Raw genomic sequence first — 27,966 nt, 5'->3', positions numbered from 1 at the left:
ATTCTTTGTTTTAGTATGGTCAGGGCGTGAGTTGGGTGGGCAGTCTGTTTGTTTTTCTATGTTGGTTTTTCGGCCTAGAATGGTTCTCAATCAGAGGCAGCTGTCAATTGTTGTCCCTGATTGAAAATCATACTTAGGCAGCCTGGGTTTCACTTTTGGTTTGTGGGTGTTTATTTCCATGTGAGTGTTTTGGCCACACAGTACTGTTGCGTTTTGTTCACATCGTTTATTGTTTTGTTCCAGTGTTCAGTTTGTTTATTAAATATACATGAACACTTACCACGCTGCACCTTGGTCCTCCTCTCTATCTCCAGACGACATCCGTTACAGAAACACCCACCACCAAAGGACCAAGCAGTGTGGTAATGAGCAGCAGCAGGAGAGGCAGTGATATTTGGAGAACTGGACTTCGGAGGAGGTTCTGGACGGCAAAGGACCCTGGGCACAACCGGTGGAATTTTTATTTTACCTTTATTTAACTAGGCAAGTCAGTTAAGAACAAATTCTTATTTTCAATGACGGCCTAGGAACAGTGGCTTAACTGCCTGTTCAGGGGCAGAACGACAGATTTGTACCTTGTCAGCTCGGGGGTTTGAACTTGCAACCTTCCAGTTTACTAGTCCAACGCTCTAACCACTAGGCTACCCTGCCGCCCCGAATATCGCCGCCCCAGAGCAGAGCCGGAGGCAGCGAAAGCAGAGAGGCGCTGATATGAGGAGGCAGCACGGCAGCGCGGCTGGAAGCCCGAGAGGCAGCCCCAAACATTTATTGGGGGGTGGCACACGGGGAGTGTGGCGAAGTGAGGTTGGAGACCTGCACCAACTTCTCGTGCTTACCGGAGAGCGAGAGGGACCGGGCAGGCACCGTGTTATGCCGTGAGGCGCATGGTGTCCCCGGTGCGTGTGCATAGCCCGGTGCGGTACATCCCAGCTCCTCGTATCGGCCGGGCTAGAGTGGGCATCAAGCCAGGAGCCATGAAGCCGGCTCAGCGCATCTGGTCTCCAGTGCGTCTCTTCGGGCCGGTGTACATGGCACCAGCCTTACACATGGTGTCCCCAGGTCGCCAGCACAGCCCAGTGCGGGCTATTCCACCTCGCCACACTGGTTTGGCTACGGGGAGCATTCAACCAGGTAAGGTTGGGCAGGCTCGGTGCTCAAGAGCTCCAGTGTGCCTTCACGGTCCGGTCTATCCGGTGCCACCTCCACGCACCAGCCCTCCAGTGGCAGCCCCCCGCACCAGGCTGTCTCTCCGTCTTCTTCCTACAGGTGCCGGAGTCTCCCCCCTGTCTTGCAGTACTGGAGTCTCCCGCCTGCCCGGCGCTGCCAGGATCTCCCGTCCATTCGGGACCCGTGGCGTGGGTCCCCAGTCCAAGTTTCGGTGGAGAGGGTCACCGCTCTGAAGAGGCCACGGAGGCGGGCTAAGATGTGCAAAAAAACTATTGTGAAGTGGGGTCCACGTTCCGCGCCAGAGCCGCCACCGCGGACAGACGTCCACCCAGACCCTCCCCTATAGGTTCAGGTTTTGCGGCCGGAGTCCGCACCTTTGTGGGGGGGGGGATACTGTCACGTTCTGACCATAGTTCTGTTATTTTATTCTTTGTTTTAGTATGGTCAGGGCGTGAGTTGGGTGGGCAGTCTGTTTGTTTTTCTATGTTGGTTTTTGAGTTCGGCCTAGTATGGTTCTCAATCAGAGGCAGGTGTCAATTGTTGTCCCTGATTGAGAATCATACTTAGGTAGCCTGGGTTTAACTTTTGGTTTGTTTCCGTGTGAGTGTATGGGCATCACGTTACTCTTTCGTTTGTTCACATCGTTTATTGTTTTGTTCCAGTGTTTAGTTTGTTTATTAAAAAGACATGAACACTTACCACGCTGCACCTTGGTCCTCCTCTCTATCTCCAGACGACATCCGTTACACTTGAGTCAATAAGTATTCAAACGCCTTGTTGTGGCAAGCCTAAATGTGTTGAGGAGTAAAAATGTGCTTACCAAGTCACATAATAAGTTGCATGCTCACTCTATGTGCAATAATAGTGTTAAACATGATTTTTGAATGACTTCCTCATCTCTGTACCCCACATGTGCAATTATCTGTAAGGTTCCTCAGTCGAGCAGTACATTTCTAAAACAGATTCAGCCATAAAGACCAGGGAGGTTTTCCAATGCCTTGCAAAGAAGGGCACCTATTGGCAACAATATCCCTTTGAGCCTGGTGAAGTTATTTTTAGCATTTTTAATTTGTTCTTTACTATTAAAGTCAAGAGAAATGCATTGAATAACACATTCATAAATGGCAAAAAAGACAGTCAAAAAATAAATCATTAAGATACAAGATCTTGAAGTGTATCTAGGAGATAAAAGAAAGCTCAGGACATTATAAAAAAGCAAACACATATCCTACCCTTTTTGGAGTAGGCACAACATTTCCTTCATCCTTCCATTCATTTATTTAAACCAGTACCTGTTACCTTCAGACGAGTCCCATGACACTTGTGAGGGTCGTAGAGCAAAACGGAAACCAACAACATTGTAGCTACTCCACAATACTAACCTAATTGACAGAGTGAAAAGGAGGAAGCCTGTAGGCTAAAAAAAAACCTATTCCAAAACATGCATCCTGTTTGCAACAAGGTACTATAGTAATACGGCAACACATGTGGCAAAGCAATTCACTTTTTAGTCCTGAATACAAAGTGTTATGTTTGGGTCAAATCCAGTACAACACATTACTGAGAACCACTCCTCATATTTTCAAGCATAGTGGTGGCTGCATCACCTTATGGGTATGCTTGTAATCGATAAATACTGAGGAGTTTTTCAGGATAAAAAATAAACTGAATGGAACTAAGCACAGGCAAAATCCTAGAGGAAAACCTGGTTCAATCTGTTATCCACCTTTCAGCAGGACAATGACCTAAAACACAAGGCCACATCTACACTGGAGTTACTTTCCAAGACAGTGAATGTTCCTGAGTGGCTGAGTTACAGTTTTGTCTTAAATGTGCTTGAAAATCTATGGCAATACCTGCAAATGGTTGTCAAGCAATGATCAACAACCTATTTGACAGAGCTTGAAGAATGTTGCAAATAAATGGCCAAATATTATACAATCCAGGTGTGCAAAGCTCTTAGAGACTTACCCAGAAAGACTCACAACTCTTAGAGACTTACCCAGAAAGACTCACTGCTCTTAGAGACTTACCCAGAAAGACTCACAGCTCAGAGACTTACCCAGAAAGACTCACAGCTCTTAGCGACTTACCCAGAAAGACTCACAGCTCTTAGAGACTTACCCAGAAATACTCACAGCTCAGAAACTTACCCAGAAAGACTCACAGCTCTTAGAGACTTACCCAGAAAGACTCACAGCTCAGAGACTTACCCAGAAAGACTCACAGCTCTTAGAGACTTACCCAGAAAGACTCACAGCTCTTAGACTTACCCAGAAAGACTCACAGCTCTTAGAGACTTACCCAGAAAGACTCACAGCTCTTAGAGACTTACCCAGAAAGACTCACAGCTCAGAGACTTACCCAGAAAGACTCACTGCTCTTAGAGACTTAACCAGAAAGACTCACAGCTCTTAGAGACTTACCCAGAAAGACTCACATCTCTTAGAGACTTACCCAGAAAGACTCACAGCTCAGAGACTTACCCAGAAAGACTCACTGCTCTTAGAGACTTACCCAGAAAGACTCACTGCTCTTAGACTTACCCAGAAAGACTCACAGCTCTTAGAGACTTACCCAGAAAGACTCACAGCTCAGAGACTTACCCAGAAAGACTCACTGCTCTTAGAGACTTACCCAGAAAGACTCACAGCTCAGAGACTTACCCAGAAAGACTCACAGCTCAGAGACTTACCCAGAAAGACTCACTGCTCTTAGACTTACCCAGAAAGACACAGCTCATAGAGACTTACTCATAAAGACTCACAGCTCTTAGAGACTTACCCAGAAAGACACAGCTCATAGAGACTTACTCATAAAGACTCACAGCTCATAGAGACTTACTCATAAAGACTCACAGCTCTTAGAGACTTACCCAGAAAGACTCACAGCTCTTAGAGACTTACACAGAAAAACTCACAGCTCTTAGACTTACCCAGAAAGACTCACAGCTCAGAGACTTACCCAGAAAGACTCACAGCTCTTAGACTTACCCAGAAAGACTCACAGCTCTTAGACTTACACAGAAAGACTCACAGCTCTTAGACTTACCCAGAAAGACTAACAGCTCTTAGACTTACCCAGAAAGACTCACAGCTCTTAGACTTACACAGAAAGACTCACAGCTCTTAGACTTACCCAGAAAGACTCACAGCTCTTAGACTTACACAGAGAGACTCACAGCTCATAGAGACTTACCCAGAAAGACTCACAGCTCTTAGACTTACCCAGAAAGACTCACAGCTCTTAGACTTACACAGAAAGACTCACAGCTCTTAGACTTACCCAGAAAGACTCACAGCTCTTAGAGAAGTACCCAGAAAGACTCACAGCTGCCAAAGGTGATTCTAACATGTAAATACTTATGTCAATTAGATATTTCTGTATTTCATATTGAATAAATAATCTAACATTTTTCAAAACATTTCCACTTTGTCATTATGGGGTATTGTGTGTAGATCAGTAAGAGAAAAACAACATTAGATCCATTTTCAATTCAGGCTGTAACACAATAAAATGTGGACTAAGTTAAGGGGTTTGAATACTTTCCGAAGGCACGGTATGCCAACTAATGTGCTCTAATATACAACTTTGCAAAATACAGCTATCCTGTAATCAGATAATACAAACCGTACAGTATATCCAAGAACAGCCAAAAAGCATGTCTCGGTTTCAAATCAGATTTCCTCAATGACATTCAAAGGAATAATAATCATTTTAATACGATGTTGAACAGAATTCCTGACGGCCTTAATTTTATCGAATGAAAACTACCTCAAGGGATGTTATGGAATATTTGTTTAGTCAGAACATCGATTTCCTGTGGCATGACGGGGACTAGGGGTAACGGCGTTCTTCGTTTGTAGAAAGAGAGTCGGACCGAAATGCAGTGTGGTGGTTACTCATGACTTTAATGAAAAAAAAGTGACACATGAAATAACTATACAAATACAAAAACAACAAACGGAACGTGAAACCTAATTACAACCTATCTGGTGAAACTACACAGAGACAGGAACAATCACCCACGAAATACACATTGAAACCCCGGCTACCTAAATACGGTTCCCAATCAGAGACAATGAGAATCACCTGACTCTGATTGAGAACCGCCTCAGGCAGCCAAGCCTATACAACACCCCTACTCAGCCGCGATCCCAAATACTACAAACCCCAATACGAAAATACAATAACTCCATGTCACACCCTGGCCTGAACAAATAATTAAAGAAAACACAAAATACTAAGACCAAGGCGTGACAGAACCCCCCCTAAGGTGCAGACTCCCGGACGCACCTCAAAACCATAGGGAGGGTCCGGGTGGGCGTCTGTCCATGGTGGCGGTTCCGGCTCGGGACGTGGACCCCACTCCATTAATGTCCTAGTTCCTCCCCTTCGCGTCCTGGGATAATCCATCCTCGCCGCCGACCATGGCCTAATAGTCCTCACCCAGAACCCTACAGAACTGAGGAGCAGCTCGTGACTGAGGGGCATCTCGGGACTGAGGGGCAGCTCGGGACTGAGGGGCAGCTCGGGACTGAGGCAGCTCGGGACTGAGGGGAAGCTCGAGACTGAGGGGCAGCTCGGGACTGAGGGGCAGCTCGGAACTGAGGGGCAGCTCGGGACTGAGGGGCAGCTCGGGATTGAGGGGCAGCCCGGAACTGAGGGGAAGCCCAGTACTGAGAGGAAGCCCAGTACTGAGAGGAAGCCCAGTACTGAGATGAAGCTCAGGCAGGTAGTAGGCTCCGGTAGATCCTGGCTGGCTGGCGGATCTGGAAGATTCTGGTTGACTAGCAGATCTGGAAGAGACTGGTTGACTGGCAGATCTGGAAGAATCTGGTTGACTGGCAGATCTAGAAGATCATGGCTGACTGGCGGATCTAGCTGCTCTATGCAGACTGACAGCTCCTTGCAGACTGACAGCTCTGGCTGCTCCATGCAGGCTGACAGCTCCTCGCAGACTGACAGCTCCTTGCAGACTGACAGCTCCTTGCAGACTGGCAGCTCTTTGCAGACTGACAGCTCTGGCTGCTTCATGCAGACTGACTTCTCTGGCTGCTTCATGCAGACTGACAGCTCTGGCTGCTTCGAACAGACTGACAGCTTTGACTGCTCCATGCAGGCTGACAGCTCTTGCTGCTTTATGCAGACTGACAGCTCTGACTGCTCCATGCAGGCTGACAGCACCCTGCAGACTGGTAGCTCCTTGCAGACTGACAGCTCTGGCTGCGTCATGCAGACTGACAGCTCTGACTGCTCCATCCAGGCTGACTGCACCCTGCAGACTGGCAGCTCCTTGCAGACTGACAGCTCCTTGCAGACTGGCAGCTCTTTGCAGACTGACAGCTCTGGCTGCTTCATGCAGACTGACAGCTCTGGCTGCTTCATGCAGACTGACAGCTCAGGCTGCTCCGAACAGGCAGGAAGCTCCGGCAGCGCTGTAGAGGAGGAAGGCTCTGATAGCGCTGAACAGGCGGGAGACTCCGACAGCGCAGGAGGGAAGGAAGTCTCTGATAGCGCTGAACAGACAGGAGACTCCAGTAGCGCAGGAGGGAAGGAAGGCTCTGGCTGTGCTGAACAGGCGAGGAGCACTGACGGCCTGGTGCATGGTGCTGGAACTGGTGCTACAGGATCGAGGACACTCACAGGAAACCTGGTGCGGGGAGCTGCTACCGGAGGACTGGTATGTGGAGGTGGCTCTGGATAGACCGGACCGTGCAGGCGCACTGGAGCTCTTGAGAACCGAGCCTGCCCAACCTTACCTGGCTCGATGCCCACTCTAGCCCGGCCAATACGAAGGACTGGTATGAACCGCACCAGGCTATGCACCCGCACTGGAAACACTGTGCGCTCCATAGCATAACACGGTGTCTGCCCGGTCTCTCTAGCCCACCGGTAAGCACAGGGAGTTTGCGCAGGTCTCCTAACTGGCATAGCCATACTCCCTTTAAGCCCCCAATATTTTTTTGGGGCTGCTTTTCGGGCTTCCTTGCCAACCGTGTTCCCTCGTATCGTCGGCTCCTATCTCCGGCTGCCTCTGCTCTCCTTAGTGCCTCCGCCTGTTCCCATGGGAGGCGATCTCTTCCGGCCAGTATCTCCTCCCAAGTGTAACAACCTTTACCATCCAACACGTCTTCACATGTCCATTCTCTGAATAATTCATCCTCCTTTTGCTGCTCCAGCTGTCGCTGCCTGTTTATACCAGCGCCTCTCCGCTTTAGCCGCCGTGTCTTTCTTTTCGACTCCATTCGCCTATAGCCGTCTTCGCACTGCTCCAGCGAATCCCAGGCGGGCTCCGGCACTCTGTCTGGGTCGGCCGCCCACCTGTCTATTTCTTCCCACGTCGTATACTCCATGCCCCTGCTGTCCATAACGTCCTTCCTTCGCTGCTGCCTGTTTCCACGCCACTCGGTCCGTGTGTGGTGGGTGATTCTGTAACGGCGTTCTTCGTTTGTAGAAAGAGAGTCGGACCGAAATGCAGCGTGGTGGTTACTCATGACTTTAATGAAAAAAAAGTGACACATGAAATAACTATACAAATACAAAAACAACAAACGGAACGTGAAACCTAATTACAGCCTATCTGGTGAAACTACACAGAGACAAGAACAATCACCCACGAAATACACAGTGAAACCCCGGCTACCTAAATACGGTTCCCAATCAGAGACAACGAGAATCACCTGACTCTGATTGAGAACCACCTCAGGCAGCCAAGCCTATACAACACCCCTACTCAGCCGCTATCCCAAATACTACAAACCTCAATACGAAAAAACAATAACCCCATGTCACACCCTGGCCTGAACAAATAATTAAAGAAAACACAAAATACTAAGACCAAGGCGTGACACTAGGATTGCTATGTTTGGGTAGTACATGTATCAAAGGCAGGCATGCCTATGGAAGCACTTCAATAAAAATAATAACGAACAATATAACGACTCCCAAAATAGGAGTTTAGATCAGAGAATGAGACATCAGTCGTTTTCTGTGGATGGAGGGATTATCTCTGCCTTTGTTTTGTCACACTATTTTATCTGTGATCTGTAGCTCATGTGTTTGGATAGCTGAGGGCAGAGGCAGGGCCACATTTCTACTGAAGGACATATCTCAGGGGATAGAGAAAGGCTTTCCCATTCAACCTTATGACATCACCCCTGACAGCTTCATCAGGAAGGACTGCCAGCCAACAGAGGCTAAGGCTTAAAAGATCTCAACCCCCTGTGTTCTCACTGATCTCACAGTCTGTCTGTCTGGCTGGTTATTGTTGGCTCAGAACACACACATATACATATATACACACACACACACACACACACACACACACACACACACACACACACACACACACACACACACACACACACACACACACACACACACACACACACACACACACACACAAATATATGAACACAAACACTAGAATGTCATGGGCAAACCTTGTAATCATGTCGTCAAAGTTACTTTAGGCTGCTACTGTGTGAGCTGAGAGTGCTATGGACGCACACACACACACATACACACGAACACATATACACACACAAATATGAACACAAACACTAGAAGGTCATGGGCAAACCTTGTAATCAAGTCGTCAAAGCTACTTTAGGCTGCTACTGTGTGAGCTGAGAGTGCTATGGACACACACACACACACACACACACACACACACACACACACACACACACACACACACACACACACACACACACACACACACACATCCTCTAGAAAACTGCCAAGCCTCTCTCTTGTTCTTGGACTCAAGGGTGAACCCTTGCTTCAAGTACAGAATAACTACTTTTTAAAATAAAATATATACCACACCCCCTTGGGCTTTATTGCTTAAATATTCTATATCCTATTCTATTTAATTATATTCTACTCTATTCTATTATGTTCTATTTGATTATATTCTACTCTATTCTATTATGTTCTATTTGATTATATTCTATTTGATTATATTCTACACTACTCTATTATGTTCTATTTGATTATATTCTACACTATTCTATTATGTTCTATTTGATTATATTCTACTTTATTCTATTATGTTATATTTGATTATATTCTATTTGATTATATTCTACACTACTCTATTATGTTCTATTTGATTATATTCTACTCTATTCTATTATGTTCTGTTTGATTATATTCTACACTATTCTATTATGTTCTATTTGATTATATTCTACTCTATTCTATTATGTTCTATTTGATTATATTATATTTGATTATATTCTACACTACTCTATTATGTTCTATTTGATTATATTCTACACTACTCTATTATGTTCTATTTGATTATATTCTACACTACTCTATTATGTTCTATTTGATTATATTCTACACTACTCTATTATGTTCTATTTGATTATTTTCTACTCTATTATGTTCTATTTGATTATATTATACACTATTATATTATGTTCTATTTGATTATATTCTACTCTATTCTATTATGTTCTATTTGATTATATTCTATTTGATTATATTCTACACTACTCTATTATGTTCTATTTGATTATATTCTACTCTATTCTATTATGTTCTATTTGATTATATTCTACAGTATTCTATTATGTTCTATTTGATTATATTCTACTCTATTCTATTATGTTCTATTTGATTATATTCTATTTGATTATATTCTACACTACTCTATTATGTTCTATTTGATTATATTCTACACTATTCTATTATGTTCTATTTGATTATATTCTACTCTAATCTGTTCTATTTGATTCCATTCTATTCATCGGACCATTTTTAGTCAGACATTGAAGGTAGGACTGTAAACTATGAATGAAGCAGATATGCTACCTCAACAACAGCCACCTAGAGCTGTCTCTCTGAGAAGTACCAGGAAGTGTTGAATGAGGACAGACAGAGCCGGCCAGAAGCCAGAGCAGCTGGGGTCAGGGCTGGTAACAGTGTGTGAAGTTGAATCAGCATCACAGACATGGCTGCAGCTCTATCAGAGAAGATACTGGAGCATGGAGACAAGATAATAGCTCAGTGTCTGTCTTCCATGTATTAGAGCGGCTAGCATAACCAGATTAACAAAATGTCTACGGATGGGTTTTAATTAACAGTTGCGATACCATTGATATAACGCTCAGGCTATAAAAGCCAGTGACCAGAAAATGGCATCATTTTTACCAGGCATTGTTGTGTTGGAGGGGAGATAGACTGTCAGTGACGTCACCAACCATCTGCTGTTGATGCTTCTCTGTGTATGTGTGTGTGTGTGTGTGTGTGTGTGTGTGTGTGTGTGTGTGTGTGTGTGTGTGTGTGTGTGTGTGTGTGTGTGTGTGTGTGTGTGTGTGTGTGTGTGTGTGTGTGTGTGTGTGTGTGTGTGTCATGTATGTATGCATGTATGCATGTATGTATGTGTATGTATGTGTATGTATGTGTGTGTGTGTGTGTGTGTGTGTGTGTGTGTGTGTGTGTGTGTGTGTGTGTGTGTGTGTGTGTGTGTGTGTGTGTGTGTGTGTGTGTGTGTGTGTGTGTGTGTGTGTGTGTGTGTGTGTTTGTGTGTGTGAGTGTGCACTTGAAGTGTACTTTCTAGAATCTCAGTGTCAGCTACAGTACTACTTCTAACAACACGTACTAGACAGTAAGTCAGTTACGGACTGAACGCTAGTAGACACTGTGACCTTATCTGCAAGGGTCAAGTACATCACGTTGCCCTTGAGGATATTACAGCACAGCCAACCTCCCTCCACTCCACCCTGTCTAACTGGGGATAACATAGATCAAGCTAAGTGCTATTTCCAAGTCAGTGTTCATCCTATGGATGTGCTCTACCAGATACCTTCCCCTCCCCAGTCCTGTAAGGGTTAAATACCTTCCCCTCCCCAGTCCTCTAAGGGTAAAATACCTTCCCCTCCCCAGTCCTGTAAGGGTTAAATACCTTCCCCTCCCTAGTCCTGTAAGGGTTAAATACCTTCCCCTCCCCAGTCCTGTAAGGGTTAAATACCTTCCCCTCCCTAGTCCTGTAAGGGTTAAATACCTTCCTTTCTACCCCCACCTCATCGTATATTTCACCCCATCCTCCCCTCCCCAACCTCTGGCCCCCTCCTTTAGAGTTTAATGGGACAGACGCCCTCTGAAGACAATGTTAATTACAGTGAATTATCAGTTTACTAACTGAACCCAATGACAATCATCTCAGACTCCATTAACTGGACAGTGGCCAGCGTTACATTTACATTTACATTTAAGTCATTTAGCAGACGCTCTTATCCAGAGCGACTTACAAATTGGTGCATACACCTTATGACAACCAGTGGAACAGCCACTTGCATCTAAATCTTGTTGGGGGTGAGAAGGATTACTTACCCTTACTTACCCTATCCTAGGTATTCCTTGAAGAGGTGGGGTTTCAGGTGTCTCCGGAAGGTGGTGATTGACTCCGCTGTCCTGGCGTCGTGAGGGAGTTTGTTCCACCATTGGGGGCCAGAGCAGCGAACAGTTTTGACTGGGCTGAGCGGGAACTGTACTTCCTCAGTGGTAGGGAGGCAAGCAGGCCAGAGGTGGATGAACGCAGTGTCCTTGTTTGGGTGTAGGGCCTGATCAGAGCCTGGAGGTACTGAGGTGCCGTTCCCCTCACAGCTCCGTAGGCGAGCACCATGGTCTTGTAGCGGATGCGAGCTTCAACTGGAAGCCAGTGGAGAGAGCGGAGGAGCGGGGTGACGTGAGAGAACTTGGGAAGGTTGAACACCAGACGGGCTGCGGCGTTCTGGATGAGTTGTAGGGGTTTAATGGCACAGGCAGGGAGCCCAGCCAACAGCGAGTTGCAGTAATCAAGACGGGAGATGACAAGTGCCTGGATTAGGACCTGCGCCGCTTCCTGTGTGAGGCAGGGTCGTACTTTGCGGATGTTGTAGAGCATGAACCTACAGGAACGGGACACCGCCTTGATGTTAGTTGAGAACGTCAGGGTGTTGTCCAGGATCACGCCAAGGTTCTTAGCGCTCTGGGAGGAGGACACAATGGAGTTGTCAACCGTGATGGCGAGATCATGGAACGGGCAGTCCTTCCCCGGGAGGAGGAGGAGCTCCGTCTTGCTGAGGTTCAGCTTGAGGTGGTGATCCGTCATCCACACTGATATGTCTGCCAGACATGCAGAGATGCGATTCGCCACCTGGTCATCAGAAGGGGGAAAGGAGAAGATTAATTGTGTGTCGTCTGCATAGCAATGATAGGAGAGACCATGTGAGGTTATGACAGAGCCAAGTGACTTGGTGTATAGCGAGAATAAGAGAGGGCCTAGAACAGAGCCCTGGGGGACACCAGTGGTGAGAGCGTGGTGAGGAGACAGATTCTCGCCACGCCACCTGGTAGGAGCGACCTGTCAGGTAGGACGCAATCCAAGCGTGGGCCGCGCCGGAGATGCCCAACTCGGAGAGGGTGGAGAGGAGGATCTGATGGTTCACAGTATCGAAGGCAGCCGATAGGTCTAGAAGGATGAGAGCAGAGGAGAGAGAGTTAGCTTTAGCAGTGCGGAGCGCTCCGTGATACAGAGAAGAGCAGTCTCAGTTGAATGACTAGTCTTGAAACCTGACTGATTTGGATCAAGAAGGTCATTCTGAGAGAGATAGCGGTAGAGCTGGCCAAGGACGGCACGCTCAAGAGTTTTGGAGAGAAAAGAGAGAAGGGATACTGGTCTGTAGTTGTTGACATCGGAGGGATCGAGTGTAGGTTTTTTCAGAAGGGGTGCAACTCTCGCTCTCTTGAAGACGGGAGGGACGTAGCCAGCGGTCAGGGATGAGTTGATGAGCGAGGTGAGGTAAGGGAGAAGGTCTCCGGAAATGGTCTGGAGAAGAGAGGAGGGGATAGGGTCAAGCGGGCAGGTTGTTGGGTGGCCGGTGTCACAAGACGCGAGATTTCATCTGGAGAGAGAGGGGAGAAAGAGGTCAGAGCATAGGGTAGGGCAGTGTGGGCAGAACCAGCAGTGTCGTTTGACTTAGCAAACGAGGATCGGATGTCATCGACCTTCTTTTCAAAATGGTTGACGAAGTCATCTGCAGAGAGGGAGGAGGGAGGGGGGAGGATTCAGGAGGGAGGAGAAGGTGGCAAAGAGCTTCCTAGGGTTAGAGGCAGATGCTTGGAATTTAGAGTGGTAGAAAGTGGCTTTAGCAGCAGAGACAGAGGAGGAAAATGTAGAGAGGAGGGAGTGAAAGGATGCCAGGTCCGCAGGGAGGCGAGTTTTCCTCCATTTCCGCTCGGCTGCCCGGAGCCCTGTTCTGTGAGCTCGCAATGAGTCGTCGAGCCACGGAGCGGGAGGGGAGGACCGAGCCGGCCTGGAGGATAGGGGACATAGGGAGTCAAAGGATGCAGTAAGGGAGGAGAGGAGGGTTGAGGAGGCAGAATCAGGAGATAGGTTGGAGAAAGTTTGAGCAGAGGGAAGAGAAGATAGGATGGAAGAGGAGAGAGTAGCGGGGGAGAGAGAGCGAAGGTTGGGACGGCGCGATACCATCCGAGTAGGGGCAGTGTGGGAAGTGTTGGATGAGAGCGAGAGGGAAAAGGATACAAGGTAGTGGTCGGAGACTTGGAGGGGAGTTGCAATGAGGTTAGTGGAAGAACAGCATCTAGTAAAGATGAGGTCAAGCGTATTGCCTGCCTTGTGAGTAGGGGGAAGGTGAGAGGGTGAGGTCAAAAGAGGAGAGGAGTGGAAAGAAGGAGGCAGAGAGGAATGAGTCAAAGGTAGACGTGGGGAGGTTAAAGTCGCCCAGAACTGTGAGAGGTGAGCCGTCCTCAGGAAAGGAGCTTATCAAGGCATCAAGCTCATTGATGAACTCTCCGAGGGAACCTGGAGGGCGATAAATGATAAGGATGTTAAGCTTGAAAGGGCTGGTAACTGTGACAGCATGGAATTCAAAGGAGGCAATAGACAGATGGGTAAGGGGAGAAAGAGAGAAAGACCACTTGGGAGAGATGAGGATCCCGGTGCCACCACCCCGCTGACCAGAAGCTCTCGGGGTGTGCGAGAACACGTGGGCGGACGAGGAGAGAGCAGTAGGAGTAGCAGTGTTATCTGTGGTGATCCATGTTTCCGTCAGTGCCAAGAAGTCAAGGGACTGGAGGGAGGCATAGGCTGAGATGAACTCTGCCTTGTTGGCCGCAGATTGGCAGTTCCAGAGGCTACCAGAGACCTGGAACTCCACGTGGGTCGTACGCGCTGGGACCACCAGGTTAGGTGGTCGCGGCCACGCGGTGTGGAGCGTTTGTATGGTCTGTGCAGAGAGGAGAGAACAGGGATAGACAGACACATAGTTGACAGGCTACAGAAAAGGCTACGCTAATGCAAGGAAATTGAATGACAAGCAGACTACACGTCTCGAATGTTCAGAAAGTTAAGCTTACGTAGCAAGAATCTATTGACTAAAATGATTAAAATGATACAGTACTGCTAAAGTAGGCTAGCTGGCAGTAGCTGCGTTGTTGACACTACACTAATCAAGTCGTTCCGTTGAGTGTAATAATTTCTACAGTGCTGCTGTTCGGGGCTAGCTGGCTAGCTAGCAGTGTTGTTTACGTTACGTTGAGTTAAAAGAACGACAATAGCTGGCTAGCTAACCTAGGAAATCGGTCTAGACTACACAATTATCTTTGAAACAAAGACGGCTATGTAGCTAGCTATGTAGCTAGCTACGATCAAACAAATCAAACCGTTGTACTGTAATGAAATGAAAATGTGATACTACCTGTGAATGCGACCGGGTTGTTGGGTTCTATTCAGTAGACGTTGGCTAGCTGTTAGCTGTTGGCTAGCTAGCAGAGTCTCCTACGTTAAGGACGACAAATAGCTGGCTAGCGAACCTCAGTGAATTAAGATAATCACTCCAAGGCTACACACACTAAACTACACAATTATCTTGGAAACAAAGACAGCTATGTAGCTAGCTAACACTGAACTAATCAAGTCGTACAGTTGAGTGAATAGCACTACAGTGATGCTAATCTGTGTGCGTTAGCTAGCGTTGCTAGCTCCTGGGCGAATAGCAGTGAAGGCTACGTTAGGGCGACGAAATACGAAATACGATAATTAATGCAATTATCTCTGATACAAGGACGGCTATGTAACTAGCTAAGAAGAATGGCTAAGATTATGTAGCTAGCTAACAGTAAACTAATCAAGTCGTACAGTTGAGTGAATAGCACTACAGTGATGCTAATCCGTTAGCTAGCGTTGCTAGCTCCTGGGCGAATAGCAGTGAAGGCTACGTTAGGGCTTAATAAATACGAAATACGATAATTAATGCAATTATCTCTGATACAAGGACGGCTATGTAGCTAGCTAAGAAGAATGGCTAAGATTATGTAGCTAGCTAACAGTAAACTAATCAAGTCGTACAGTTGAGTGAATAGCACTACAGTGATGCTAATCTGTGTGCGTTAGCTAGCGTTTGCTAGCTCCTGGGCGAATAGCAGTGAAGGCTACGTTAGGGCGACGAAATACGATAATTATGCAATTATCTCTGATACAAGGACGGCTATGTAGCTAGCTAAGAAGAATTGCTAAGATTAGACAAATCAACCGTTGTACTATAATGAAATGTAATGAAAAAGTTATACAACCTGCAGAGCGAAGTGCGAATGCGACCGCTCGCTCCAACCGGAACCGGACGTTGATAGTATACTTCAGAAATGGACCGCTCCTTACTTCCTTCCTCGAGGTCATGGATTGGTTACAGAAGTAGAGCAGGGACTGTAACTTCCAAAATAAAGGGAACACCAACATAAAGTGAATAAATAGGGCGTTGGGCCAAAACAGTCTCAATGAACCTTGCCGTAGATTCTACAACTACAAGTGTCTGGAACTCTATTAGAGGGATACAACGCCGTTCTTCATTGACAAAACCCATCATTTGGTGTTTTGTTGATGGTGGTGTTAAATGCTGTCTCAGGCACTGTTCCAGAATCTCCCATAAGTTTGAATTGGGTTGAGATCTGATGACTTAGATGGCCATGGCATATGGTTTACATAATCTTCATGCTCATCAAACCATTTTAGTGACCACTCGTACCCTGTGGCTAGGGACATTGTCATCCTATGGGGGAATAGCCATGGTGGCCAAAACAATGGCCTGCCCAGCATTTTCATACATGCCCCTAATGATGATGGGATGTTAATTTCTTAATTAACTCAGGAATCACACCTGTGGAATCACCTACTTTAAATATACTTTGTATCCCTAATTTATTCAAGTGGCTCCATTGTTTTGGCAGTTACCTGTATCCATATCCACTCAATCACTTAGGTGACTGTTTACTCAGAGAGCAGGATGAGAGAGGAGAGTGTTCCAACATGCTTCAACACGATCTTCTCAAAGCAAACACTGTCATTCCTCACACACACACACTCACACACACACACACACACACACACACACACACACACACACACACACACACACACACACACACACACACACACACACACACACACACACACACACACACACACACACACACATAAACGCACAACTTCAACACACATGCAGACACACACCCAGAGGAAGGAAGAACGTGTGGGCTCTATCTATAGAGTCAACATTTCTTGGGTGGTGTTCTGTTTCTTGGGTGGTGTTCTGTTTCTTGGGTGGTGTTCTGTTTCTTGGGCGGTGTTCTGTTTCTTGGGCGGTGTTCTGTTTCTTGGGCGGTGTTCTGTTTCTTGGGTGGTGTTCTGTTTCTTGGGCGGTGTTCTGTTTCTTGGGTGGTGTTCTGTTTCTTGTGCGGTGTTCTGTTTCTTGGGTGGTGTTCTGTTTCTTGGGTGGTGTTCTGTTTCTTGAGTGGTGTTCTGTTTCTTGGGCGGTGTTCTGTTTCTTGAGTGGTGTTCTGTTTCTTGGGCGGTGTTCTGTTTCTTGGGTGGTGTTCTGTTTCTTGGGCGGTGTTCTGTTTCTTGGGTGGTGTTCTGTTTCTTGGGTGGTGTTCTGTTTCTTGGGTGGTGTTCTGAATCTTGGGCGGTGTTCTGTTTCTTGGGTGGTGTTCTGTTCTGTTGCTCTCAACACTTCTGAATGCAGACAGGAGTAACACTCTCCTCTCCAGATAACCACTGAAAGTATGACGACATGGTTTACGGGACAAGTCTACTGAAGTCTACAGTAGTTGTGTAGTTCTCTGGACACGTCTCCTGAAGTCTACAGTGGTCTTGTTGTTATCTGGACAAGTCTACTGAAGTCTACAGTAGTTGTGTAGTTCTCTGGACACGTCTCCTGAAGTCTACAGTGGTCTTGTTGGTATCTGGACAAGTCTACTGAAGTCTACAGTAGTCTTGTTGTTATCTGTACAAGTCTACTGAAGTCTACAGGGGTCTTGTTGTTATCTGGACAAGTCTACTGAAGTCTACAGTAGTCTTGTTATCTGGACAAGTCTACTGAAGTCTACAGGGGTCTTGTTGTTATCTGGACAAGTCTACTGAAGTCTACAGTGGTCTTGTTGTTATCTGGACAAGTCTACTGAAGTCTACAGTAGTCTTGTTATCTGGACAAGTCTACTGAAGTCTACAGGGGTCTTGTTGTTATCTGGACAAGTCTACTGAAGTCTACAGGGGTCTTGTTGTTATCTGGACAAGTCTACTGAAGTCTACAGGGGTCTTGTTGTTATCTGGACAAGTCTACTGAAGTCTATAGTAGTTGTAGTTGAGAGAGCAGTTTTCCATCCTCCGTCTTATTGGAAAGTCTGCCCTCCTCTAGTTATATCAGCTCAAACCACTTTCTCTCTTATCAGATCTGTCCTCTCACAGGAAGAGGAGAGGACGGAGGTTGATCTGATATTGTAATGCGTAACCATCTACAGGCCCTGGGTTCAGTGTTAATGGCATGTTGACAGTCTCAAACCCACCTTTAATCAGTGCATCTGAACTTTATTTGCAGACCTTTAATAGGAAAGGGAAAGGGGAGGTGAGAGGTGCGGGGGGCTGCCATAATCGACATCCCCACTTTTTCGGCGCCAGGGGAACAGTGAGTTAACTGCCTTGCTCAGGGGCAGAACGATGAATTTAGCAACTTATGAATTGTATGCTATATCCAGTGCACATAATATAATAATAATAATAATAATAATATATGCCATTTAGCAGACGCTTTTATCCAAAGCGACTTACAGTCATGTGTGCATACATTCTACGTATGGGTGGTCCCGGGAATCGAACCCACTACCCTGGCGTTACAAGCACCATGCTCTACCAACTGAGCTACAGAAGGACCACATCAAACACTCTGCACATTTCAACTTCATACTGCATCTTCATCTCATGCAGAGTGGTGGTGTATTACAGTTCCTGCTGGGTAGACATACAGTATTCTCAGTAGGACAAATTTGCTGTAATGTTTCTTGGTTGTTTTCAGGGATGTCACACCTGGTAGTCTGCAACAACCTCCTGGAATGCAAGCCCTCTCTTACGTGCACACGTGGACGTGCACGCTCTCTCTCTCTCGCTCTCACAAAGTATTCATAATAATATACAGCAGATGCTTTTATCCAAAGCTCAAACTTCACAATGGGTTTACTTCACTTTACAAACATCCCCTAACGTTATTAAAACATTACCCAAACATCCTCCAACATTATTACAATACCCTGTAGATGGATAAGTGTGAGTGTGTGTGATCCCTCTGTCTCTCTGTCTCTAACTAGGCAAGTGAGTCAAGAACAAACTCTTATTTACAATGATAGCCTACCCCGGGCCAAACCTAGACGACGCTGGGCCAATTGTGCGCCACACTATGGGACTAACAATCACGGCCGGATGTGATACAGTCTCGACATCACCCTACATACCCCTGATCTGTAAAATAAATTCTTAAGATTGACCCAGTTCAAATTTCCCCAAGTTTAAAGTTCAAAACCCTCCTCTCAGGCTTTACATTTCCTGCCGGTTGTCGACGTATTAGTGTGGGTGTTGAGTTTGCCTACAGCCCAAAGCGTCTCACTTTATTGGGCATCAGAGGCCAAAAATGGTATCACTGGCTTGGAGCTGTGGCCACAAATCTAGCTAACTGCATGTCTGAACAGCTTATGTAGAGTGTTCTGTGACGTCTTGGAACCGCCCGACATTCTGATGACATCACAGTTTGCAGAGCAGTCACTTCTGAACTTTGACCTTTTGACGCCCCCTCCCCCTCAGACAAGAAACCCAATACCATAAAAAAAAACATTGGTAGCACTGGCATACCTGCATACTATCAGGTATATGTGAGATTAATTTGGTGGACACAAAGGCACAGTATGGACCACCTCACTGGACTGGTAAACAATATGACTAAGATTACACATTAGATCAAATTAGATCAAAGACAGGGATGTCTCGTCTTGTGACCTACAGTATATTAACTGTGCATATTTATTCAGATGCAGTATATATAGGGCAGAAGGGCAGAGAACATACTGTAACAATGGGATCTGGTCAAAATCAACACACGACAGAGGGATTAGGGTGCCATTGGGACCACAGCCATAAAGTCTAAAAAAGGAGACAAACTAGAAAACGTTTCTGCACTTTTTTTCCAAACATTAATATCCAAGGTTAGGTTTTTCACTGTAAAGACGGCCAACTTTTCTGAAGGTTTTATGGTTTTGTTTATATCGTTTATAAACCGGCATATATCACACAGACAATGTGTAACCTCCCTCTTGGATTTATATCAACAGCTTCAGTCCAACAAGGTGGAGAGTGTTTTTCACACCAAAAGGTTGTTAAATGTCCATATTTGAAGCTCAATAGCCAGAACATTCACACAAAAGGAAGTGTGGTAGCCATAAACATCTGTCGTGTTTTCTTTCACATCTTCCTTCCTTCCTGTGTTGAAGTTGAGTATGTGTAGATAACGACTGTCAGTGAAAGTTAGGGTGAAGAGACAAGAGGAGTGAAGCCACCTTAGACTATTGAGATACACCCATGTACTGATCTCTCCTTCACCCAGATAGAAGTAAACTGAGCTGTTAACTGAGCTCTTAGCTGTGTTGTTAGCTGAGCTGTTCGCTGTGTTGTTAGCTGTGCTGGTAGTTGAGCTGTTAGCTGTGTTGTTAGCTGTGCTGGTAGTTGAGCTGTTAGCTGAGCTGTTAGCTGTGTTGGTAGCTGTGCTGGTAGTTGAGCTGTTAGCTGTGTTGGTAGCTGTGCTGTTAGCTGTGTTGTTAGCTGAGCTATTAGCTGTGCTGGTAGTTGAGCTGTTAGCTGTGTTGTTAGCTGTGCTAGTAGTTGAGCTGTTAGCTGTGTTGTTAGCTGTGCTAGTAGTTGAGCTGTTAGCTGTGTTGTTAGCTGTGCTGGTAGTTGAGCTGTTAGCTGAGCTGTTAGCTGTGTTGTTAGCTGAGCTGGTAGTTGAGCTGTTAGCTGTGTTGTTAGCTGTGCTGGTAGTTGAGCTGTTAGCTGTGTTAGCTGAGCTGGTAGTTGAGCTGCTAGCTGTGTTGTTAGCTGTGCTGGTAGTTGAGCTGTTAGCTGTGTTGTTAGCTGTGCTGGTAGTTGAGCTGTTAGCTGTGTTGGTAGCTGCGCTGGTAGTTGAGCTGTTAGCTGTGCTGGTAGTTGAGCTGTTAGCTGTGTTGTTAACTGTGCTGGTAGTTGAGCTGTTAGCTGTGTTGTTAGCTGTGCTGGTAGTTGAGCTGTTAGCTGTGTTGGTAGCTGTGCTGGTAGTTGAGCTGTTAGCTGTGTTGGTAGCTGTGCTGGTAGGTGAGCTGGTAGTTGAGCTGTTCGCTGTGTTTGTAGTTGAGCTGTTAGCTGTGCTGGTAGTTGAGCTGTTAGCTGTGCTGGTAGTTGAGCTGTTAGCTGTGTTGTTAGCTGTGTTGGTAGCTGAGCTGTTAGCTGTGTTGTTAGCTGTGCTGTTACTGTGTGTTAAGCGACTATGTCCAGTAAGTCAGTCAGTCAGACAGCACTGATGTGTCCGATCTCAGCCTTTTTCAAACCTCTCCTCGGGGACTCCCAGTTCAGGCCCTTGACTAGGTGAATCAGGTGAGCTGGTTCAGGCCCTTGACTAGGTGAATCAGGTGAGCTGGTTCAGGCCCTTGACTAGGTGAATCAGGTGAGCTGGTTCAGGCCCTTGACTAGGTGAATCAGGTGAGCTGGATCAGGCCCTTGACTAGGTGAATCAGGTGAGCTGGTTCAGGCCCTTGACTTGGTGAATCAGGTGAGCTGGTTCAGGCCCTTGACGAGGTGAATCAGGTGAGCTGGTTCAGGCCCTTGACTAGGTGAGTCAGGTGAGCTGGTTCAGGGCTACAACAAAATTGTGAAACGTCTGGGGATCCCCGTGGAGAAGTTTGAAAAAGGCTGTCCTATCTGATACTGTGTTCCCTGGCAGAAGAAGACAGTGTGGCCGCGACATGGAAACATTGAGGGGTCCTCGAGAAGAGGTTTGAAAAGGCTGTCCTATCTGATACTGTGTTCCCTGGCAGAAGAAGACAGTGTGGCGGCGACATGGAAACGCTGGAACAGATCCATGGCTCCCTGTCACTGGCATGGGCCCCTTTCCTCTGCTCACACACACACACACACACACACACACACACACGCACACACACACACACACACACACACACACACACACACACACACACACACACACACACACACACACACACACACACACACACACACACACACACACACACACACACAATGAGGTGTCAGAGAGATGGCCAGGCCTCAGGTGTGTGTCTGCGTGCTTGTCTACTTCAGTGCACGTGTGTCAGAGAGCAGTGGTGCCCTCAGGTAACAGACACACAGGGAGGTTCTGCAAATCTGTCTGATCAGAAATGTCTGTCTGTCTGAGTCCGTCAGGAGAAGGACAGGGGTGAAACCGATGTGTGTGTGTGTGTGTGTGTGTGTGTGTGTGTGTGTGTGTGTGTGTGTGTGTGTGTGTGTGTGTGTGTGTGTGTGTGTGTGTGTGTGTGTGTGTGTGTGTGTGTGTGTGTGTGTAGGGTAAGGGTGACACCCTGTATTAGATCACCATCTACTTTTTCTTTCTGCATAATGCTCTCCCCTTTTTAATGAGGATTGTCTTAAACTGTGTGAAGGCAAACTTGCTTTAACAATCTCCATGTTGCCTCTGATGATGACATATCCTAGCTGAAAGCACTGACAAACCTACTGCATGCTAGTGTATTTTTTTTAGCATTTTGACATAGTAGCCGACAGTCTAGTTGTTCTACCGGGTGACAGGAGAGTCACAGGCAAAGTCTTTAATTATTAGAGATCCAGTCTGAGACCTGAATGTCTTCACTGGAGAATCTGTAATTGGAGAGCTCATAAAACATAGCAACCAATCCACTGGTATTACCACTAGCTGTTACTGTGGTGGGAGAGAGTTAAACCAATCCACTGGTATTACCACTAGGTGTTACTGTGGTGGGAGAGAGTTAAACCAATCCACTGGTATTACCACTAGCTGTTACTGTGGTGGGAGAGAGTTACACCAATCCACTGGTATTACCACTAGCTGTTACTGTGGTGGGAGAGAGTTACACCAATCCACTGGTATTACCACTAGCTGTTACTGTGGTGGGAGAGAATTACACCAATCCACTGGTATTACCACTAGCTGTTACTGTGGTGGGAGAGAGTTAAACCAATCCACTGGTATTACCACTAGGTGTTACTGTGGTGGGAGAGAGTTAAACCAATCCACTGGTATTACCACTAGCTGTTACTGTGGTGGGAGAGAGTTACACCAATCCACTGGTATTACCACTAGCTGTTACTGTGGTGGGAGAGAGTTACACCAATCCACTGGTATTACCACTAGGTGTTACTGTGGTGGGAGAGAATTACACGAAACCACAGGTATTACCACTAGCTGTTACTGTGGTGGGAGAGTTACACCAATCCACTGGTATTACCACTAGATGTTACTGTGGTGGGAGAGAGTTACACCAGTCCACTGGTATTACCACTAGCTGTTACTGTGGTGGGAGAGTAACACCAATCCACTGGTATTACCACTAGCTGTTACTGTGGTGGGAGAGAGTTACACCAATCCACTGGTATTACCACTAGCTGTTACTGTGGTGGGAGAGAGTTACACCAATCCACTGGTATTACCACTAGGTGTTACTGTGGTGGGAGAGTTACACCAATCCACTGGTATTACCACTAGCTGTTACTGTGGTGGGAGAGAGTTACACCAATCCACTGGTATTACCACTAGGTGTTACTGTGGTGGGAGAGAGTTAAACCAATCCACTGGTATTACCACCAGATGTTACTGTGGTGGGAGAGAGTTACACCAATCCACTGGTATTACCACTAGCTGTTACTGTGGTGGGAGAGAGTTACACCAATCCACTGGTATTACCACTAGCTGTTACTGTGGTGGGAGAGAGTTACACCAATCCACTGGTATTACCACTAGGTGTTACTGTGGTGGGAGAGAGTTAAACCAATCCACTGGTATCACCACTAGCTGTTTACTGTGGTGGGAGAGAGTTACACCAATCCACTGGTATTACCACAAGCTGTTACTGTGGTGGGAGAGAGTTACACCAATCCACTGGTATTACCACTAGGTGTGACTGTGGTGGGAGAGTTACACCAATCCACTGGTATTACCACTAGCTGTTACTGTGGTGGGAGAGAGTTACACCAATCCACTGGTATTACCACTAGGTGTTACTGTGGTGGGAGAGTTACACAAATCCACTGGTATTACCACTAGCTGTTACTGTGGTGGGAGAGAATTACACCAATCCACTGGTATTGCCACTATGTGTTACTGTGGTGGGAGAGAATTACACCAATCCACTGGTATTACCACTAGCTGTTACTGTGGTGGGAGAGTTACACAAATCCACTGGTTTTACCACAAGCTGTTACTGTGGTGGGAGAGAGTTAGACCAATCCACTGGTATTACCACTAGGTGTTACTGTGGTGGGAGAGAATTACACCAAACCACAGGTATTACCACTAGCTGTTACTGTGGTGGGAGAGAGTTAAACCAATCCACTGGTATTACCACTAGGTGTTACTGTGGTGGGAGAGAGTTAAACCAATCCACTGGTATTACCACTAGCTGTTACTGTGGTGGGAGAGAGTTAACCAATCCACTGGTATTACCACTAGCTGTTACTGTGGTGGGAGAGAGTTACACCAATCCACTGGTATTACCACTAGCTGTTACTGTGGTGGGAGAGAGTTACACCAATCCACTGGTATTACCACTAGGTGTTACTGTGGTGGGAGAGAGTTAAACCAATCCACTGGTATCACCACTAGCTGTTTACTGTGGTGGGAGAGAGTTACACCAATCCACTGGTATTACCACAAGCTGTTACTGTGGTGGAGAGAGTTACACCAATCCACTGGTATTACCACTAGGTGTGACTGTGGTGGGAGAGTTACACCAATCCACTGGTATTACCACTAGCTGTTACTGTGGTGGGAGAGAGTTACACCAATCCACTGGTATTACCACTAGGTGTTACTGTGGTGGGAGAGTTACACAAATCCACTGGTATTACCACTAGCTGTTACTGTGGTGGGAGAGAATTACACCAATCCACTGGTATTGCCACTATGTGTTACTGTGGTGGGAGAGAATTACACCAATCCACTGGTATTACCACTAGCTGTTACTGTGGTGGGAGAGTTACACAAATCCACTGGTTTTACCACAAGCTGTTACTGTGGTGGGAGAGAGTTAGACCAATCCACTGGTATTACCACTAGGTGTTACTGTGGTGGGAGAGAATTACACCAAACCACAGGTATTACCACTAGCTGTTACTGTGGTGGGAGAGAGTTAAACCAATCCACTGGTATTACCACTAGGTGTTACTGTGGTGGGAGAGAGTTAAACCAATCCACTGGTATTACCACTAGCTGTTACTGTGGTGGGAGAGAGTTACACCAATCCACTGGTATTACCACTAGCTGTTACTGTGGTGGGAGAGAGTTACACCAATCCACTGGTATTACCACTAGGTGTTACTGTGGTGGGAGAGAATTACACCAAACCACAGGTATTACCACTAGCTGTTACTGTGGTGGGAGAGTTACACCAATCCACTGGTATTACCACTAGATGTTACTGTGGTGGGAGAGAGTTACACCAGTCCACTGGTATTACCACTAGCTGTTACTGTGGTGGGAGAGTAACACCAATCCACTGGTATTACCACTAGGTGTTACTGTGGTGGGAGAGTTACACCAATCCACTGGTATTACCACTAGCTACTACTGTGGTGGGAGAGAGTTACACCAATCCACTGGTATTACCACTAGGTGTTACTGTGGTGGGAGAGAGTTACACCAATCCACTGGTATTGCCACTAGGTGTTACTGTGGTGGGAGAGAATTACACCAATCCACTGGTATTACCACTAGCTGTTACTGTGGTGGGAGAGAGTTAAACCAATCCACTGGTATTACCACTAGGTGTTACTGTGGTGGGAGAGAGTTAAACCAATCCACTGGTATTACCACTAGCTGTTACTGTGGTGGGAGAGAGTTACACCAATCCACTGGTATTACCACTAGCTGTTACTGTGGTGGGAGAGAGTTACACCAATCCACTGGTATTACCACTAGGTGTTACTGTGGTGGGAGAGAATTACACCAAACCACAGGTATTACCACTAGCTGTTACTGTGGTGGGAGAGTTACACCAATCCACTGGTATTACCACTAGATGTTACTGTGGTGGGAGAGAGTTACACCAGTCCACTGGTATTACCACTAGCTGTTACTGTGGTGGGAGAGTAACACCAATCCACTGGTATTACCACTAGCTGTTACTGTGGTGGGAGAGAGTTACACCAATCCACTGGTATTACCACTAGCTGTTACTGTGGTGGGAGAGAGTTACACCAATCCACTGGTATTACCACTAGGTGTTACTGTGGTGGGAGAGTTACACCAATCCACTGGTATTACCACTAGCTGTTACTGTGGTGGGAGAGAGTTACACCAATCCACTGGTATTACCACTAGGTGTTACTGTGGTGGGAGAGAGTTAAACCAATCCACTGGTATTACCACCAGATGTTACTGTGGTGGGAGAGAGTTACACCAATCCACTGGTATTACCACTAGCTGTTACTGTGGTGGGAGAGAGTTACACCAATCCACTGGTATTACCACTAGCTGTTACTGTGGTGGGAGAGAGTTACACCAATCCACTGGTATTACCACTAGGTGTTACTGTGGTGGGAGAGAGTTAAACCAATCCACTGGTATTACCACTAGGTGTGACTGTGGTGGGAGAGAGTTAAACCAATCCACTGGTATCACCACTAGCTGTTTACTGTGGTGGGAGAGAGTTACACCAATCCACTGGTATTACCACAAGCTGTTACTGTGGTGGGAGAGAGTTACACCAATCCACTGGTATTACCACAAGCTGTTACTGTGGTGGGAGAGAGTTACACCAATCCACTGGTATTACCACAAGCTGTTACTGTGGTGGGAGAGAGTTACACCAATCCACTGGTATTACCACTAGGTGTGACTGTGGTGGGAGAGTTACACCAATCCACTGGTATTACCACTAGCTGTTACTGTGGTGGGAGAGAGTTACACCAATCCACTGGTATTACCACTAGGTGTTACTGTGGTGGGAGAGTTACACAAATCCACTGGTATTACCACTAGCTGTTTACTGTGGTGGGAGAGAGTTACACCAATCCACTGGTATTACCACAAGCTGTTACTGTGGTGGGAGAGAGTTACACCAATCCACTGGTATTACCACTAGGTGTGACTGTGGTGGGAGAGTTACACCAATCCACTGGTATTACCACTAGCTGTTACTGTGGTGGGAGAGAGTTACACCAATCCACTGGTATTACCACTAGGTGTTACTGTGGTGGGAGAGTTACACAAATCCACTGGTATTACCACTAGCTGTTACTGTGGTGGGAGAGAATTACACCAATCCACTGGTATTGCCACTATGTGTTACTGTGGTGGGAGAGAATTACACCAATCCACTGGTATTACCACTAGCTGTTACTGTGGTGGGAGAGTTACACAAATCCACTGGTTTTACCACAAGCTGTTACTGTGGTGGGAGAGAGTTAGACCAATCCACTGGTATTACCACTAGGTGTTACTGTGGTGGGAGAGAATTACACCAAACCACAGGTATTACCACTAGCTGTTACTGTGGTGGGAGAGAGTTAAACCAATCCACTGGTATTACCACTAGGTGTTACTGTGGTGGGAGAGAGTTAAACCAATCCACTGGTATTACCACTAGCTGTTACTGTGGTGGGAGAGAGTTACACCAATCCACTGGTATTACCACTAGCTGTTACTGTGGGGTGAGAGAGTTACACCAATCCACTGGTATTACCACTAGGTGTTACTGTGGTGGGAGAGAATTACACCAAACCACAGGTATTACCACTAGCTGTTACTGTGGTGGGAGAGTTACACCAATCCACTGGTATTACCACTAGATGTTACTGTGGTGGGGAGAGTTACACCAGTCCACTGGTATTACCACTAGCTGTTACTGTGGTGGGAGAGTAACACCAATCCACTGGTATTACCACTAGGTGTTACTGTGGTGGGAGAGTTACACCAATCCACTGGTATTACCACTAGCTACTACTGTGGTGGGAGAGAGTTACACCAATCCACTGGTATTACCACTAGGTGTTACTGTGGTGGGAGAGAGTTACACCAATCCACTGGTATTACCACTAGCTGTTACTGTGGTGGGAGAGTTACACCAATCCACTGGTATTACCACTAGCTGTTACTGTGGTGGGAGAGAGTTACACCAATCCACTGGTATTACCACTAGCTGTTACTGTGGTGGGAGAGTTACACCAATCCACTGGTATTACCACTAGCT

This window comes from Oncorhynchus keta, chromosome 4 (genome assembly GCF_023373465.1).
Source record: "Oncorhynchus keta strain PuntledgeMale-10-30-2019 chromosome 4, Oket_V2, whole genome shotgun sequence".
Taxonomy (NCBI): Eukaryota; Metazoa; Chordata; class Actinopteri; order Salmoniformes; family Salmonidae; genus Oncorhynchus; species Oncorhynchus keta.
Note: the sequence above shows the minus strand (reverse complement) of the source record.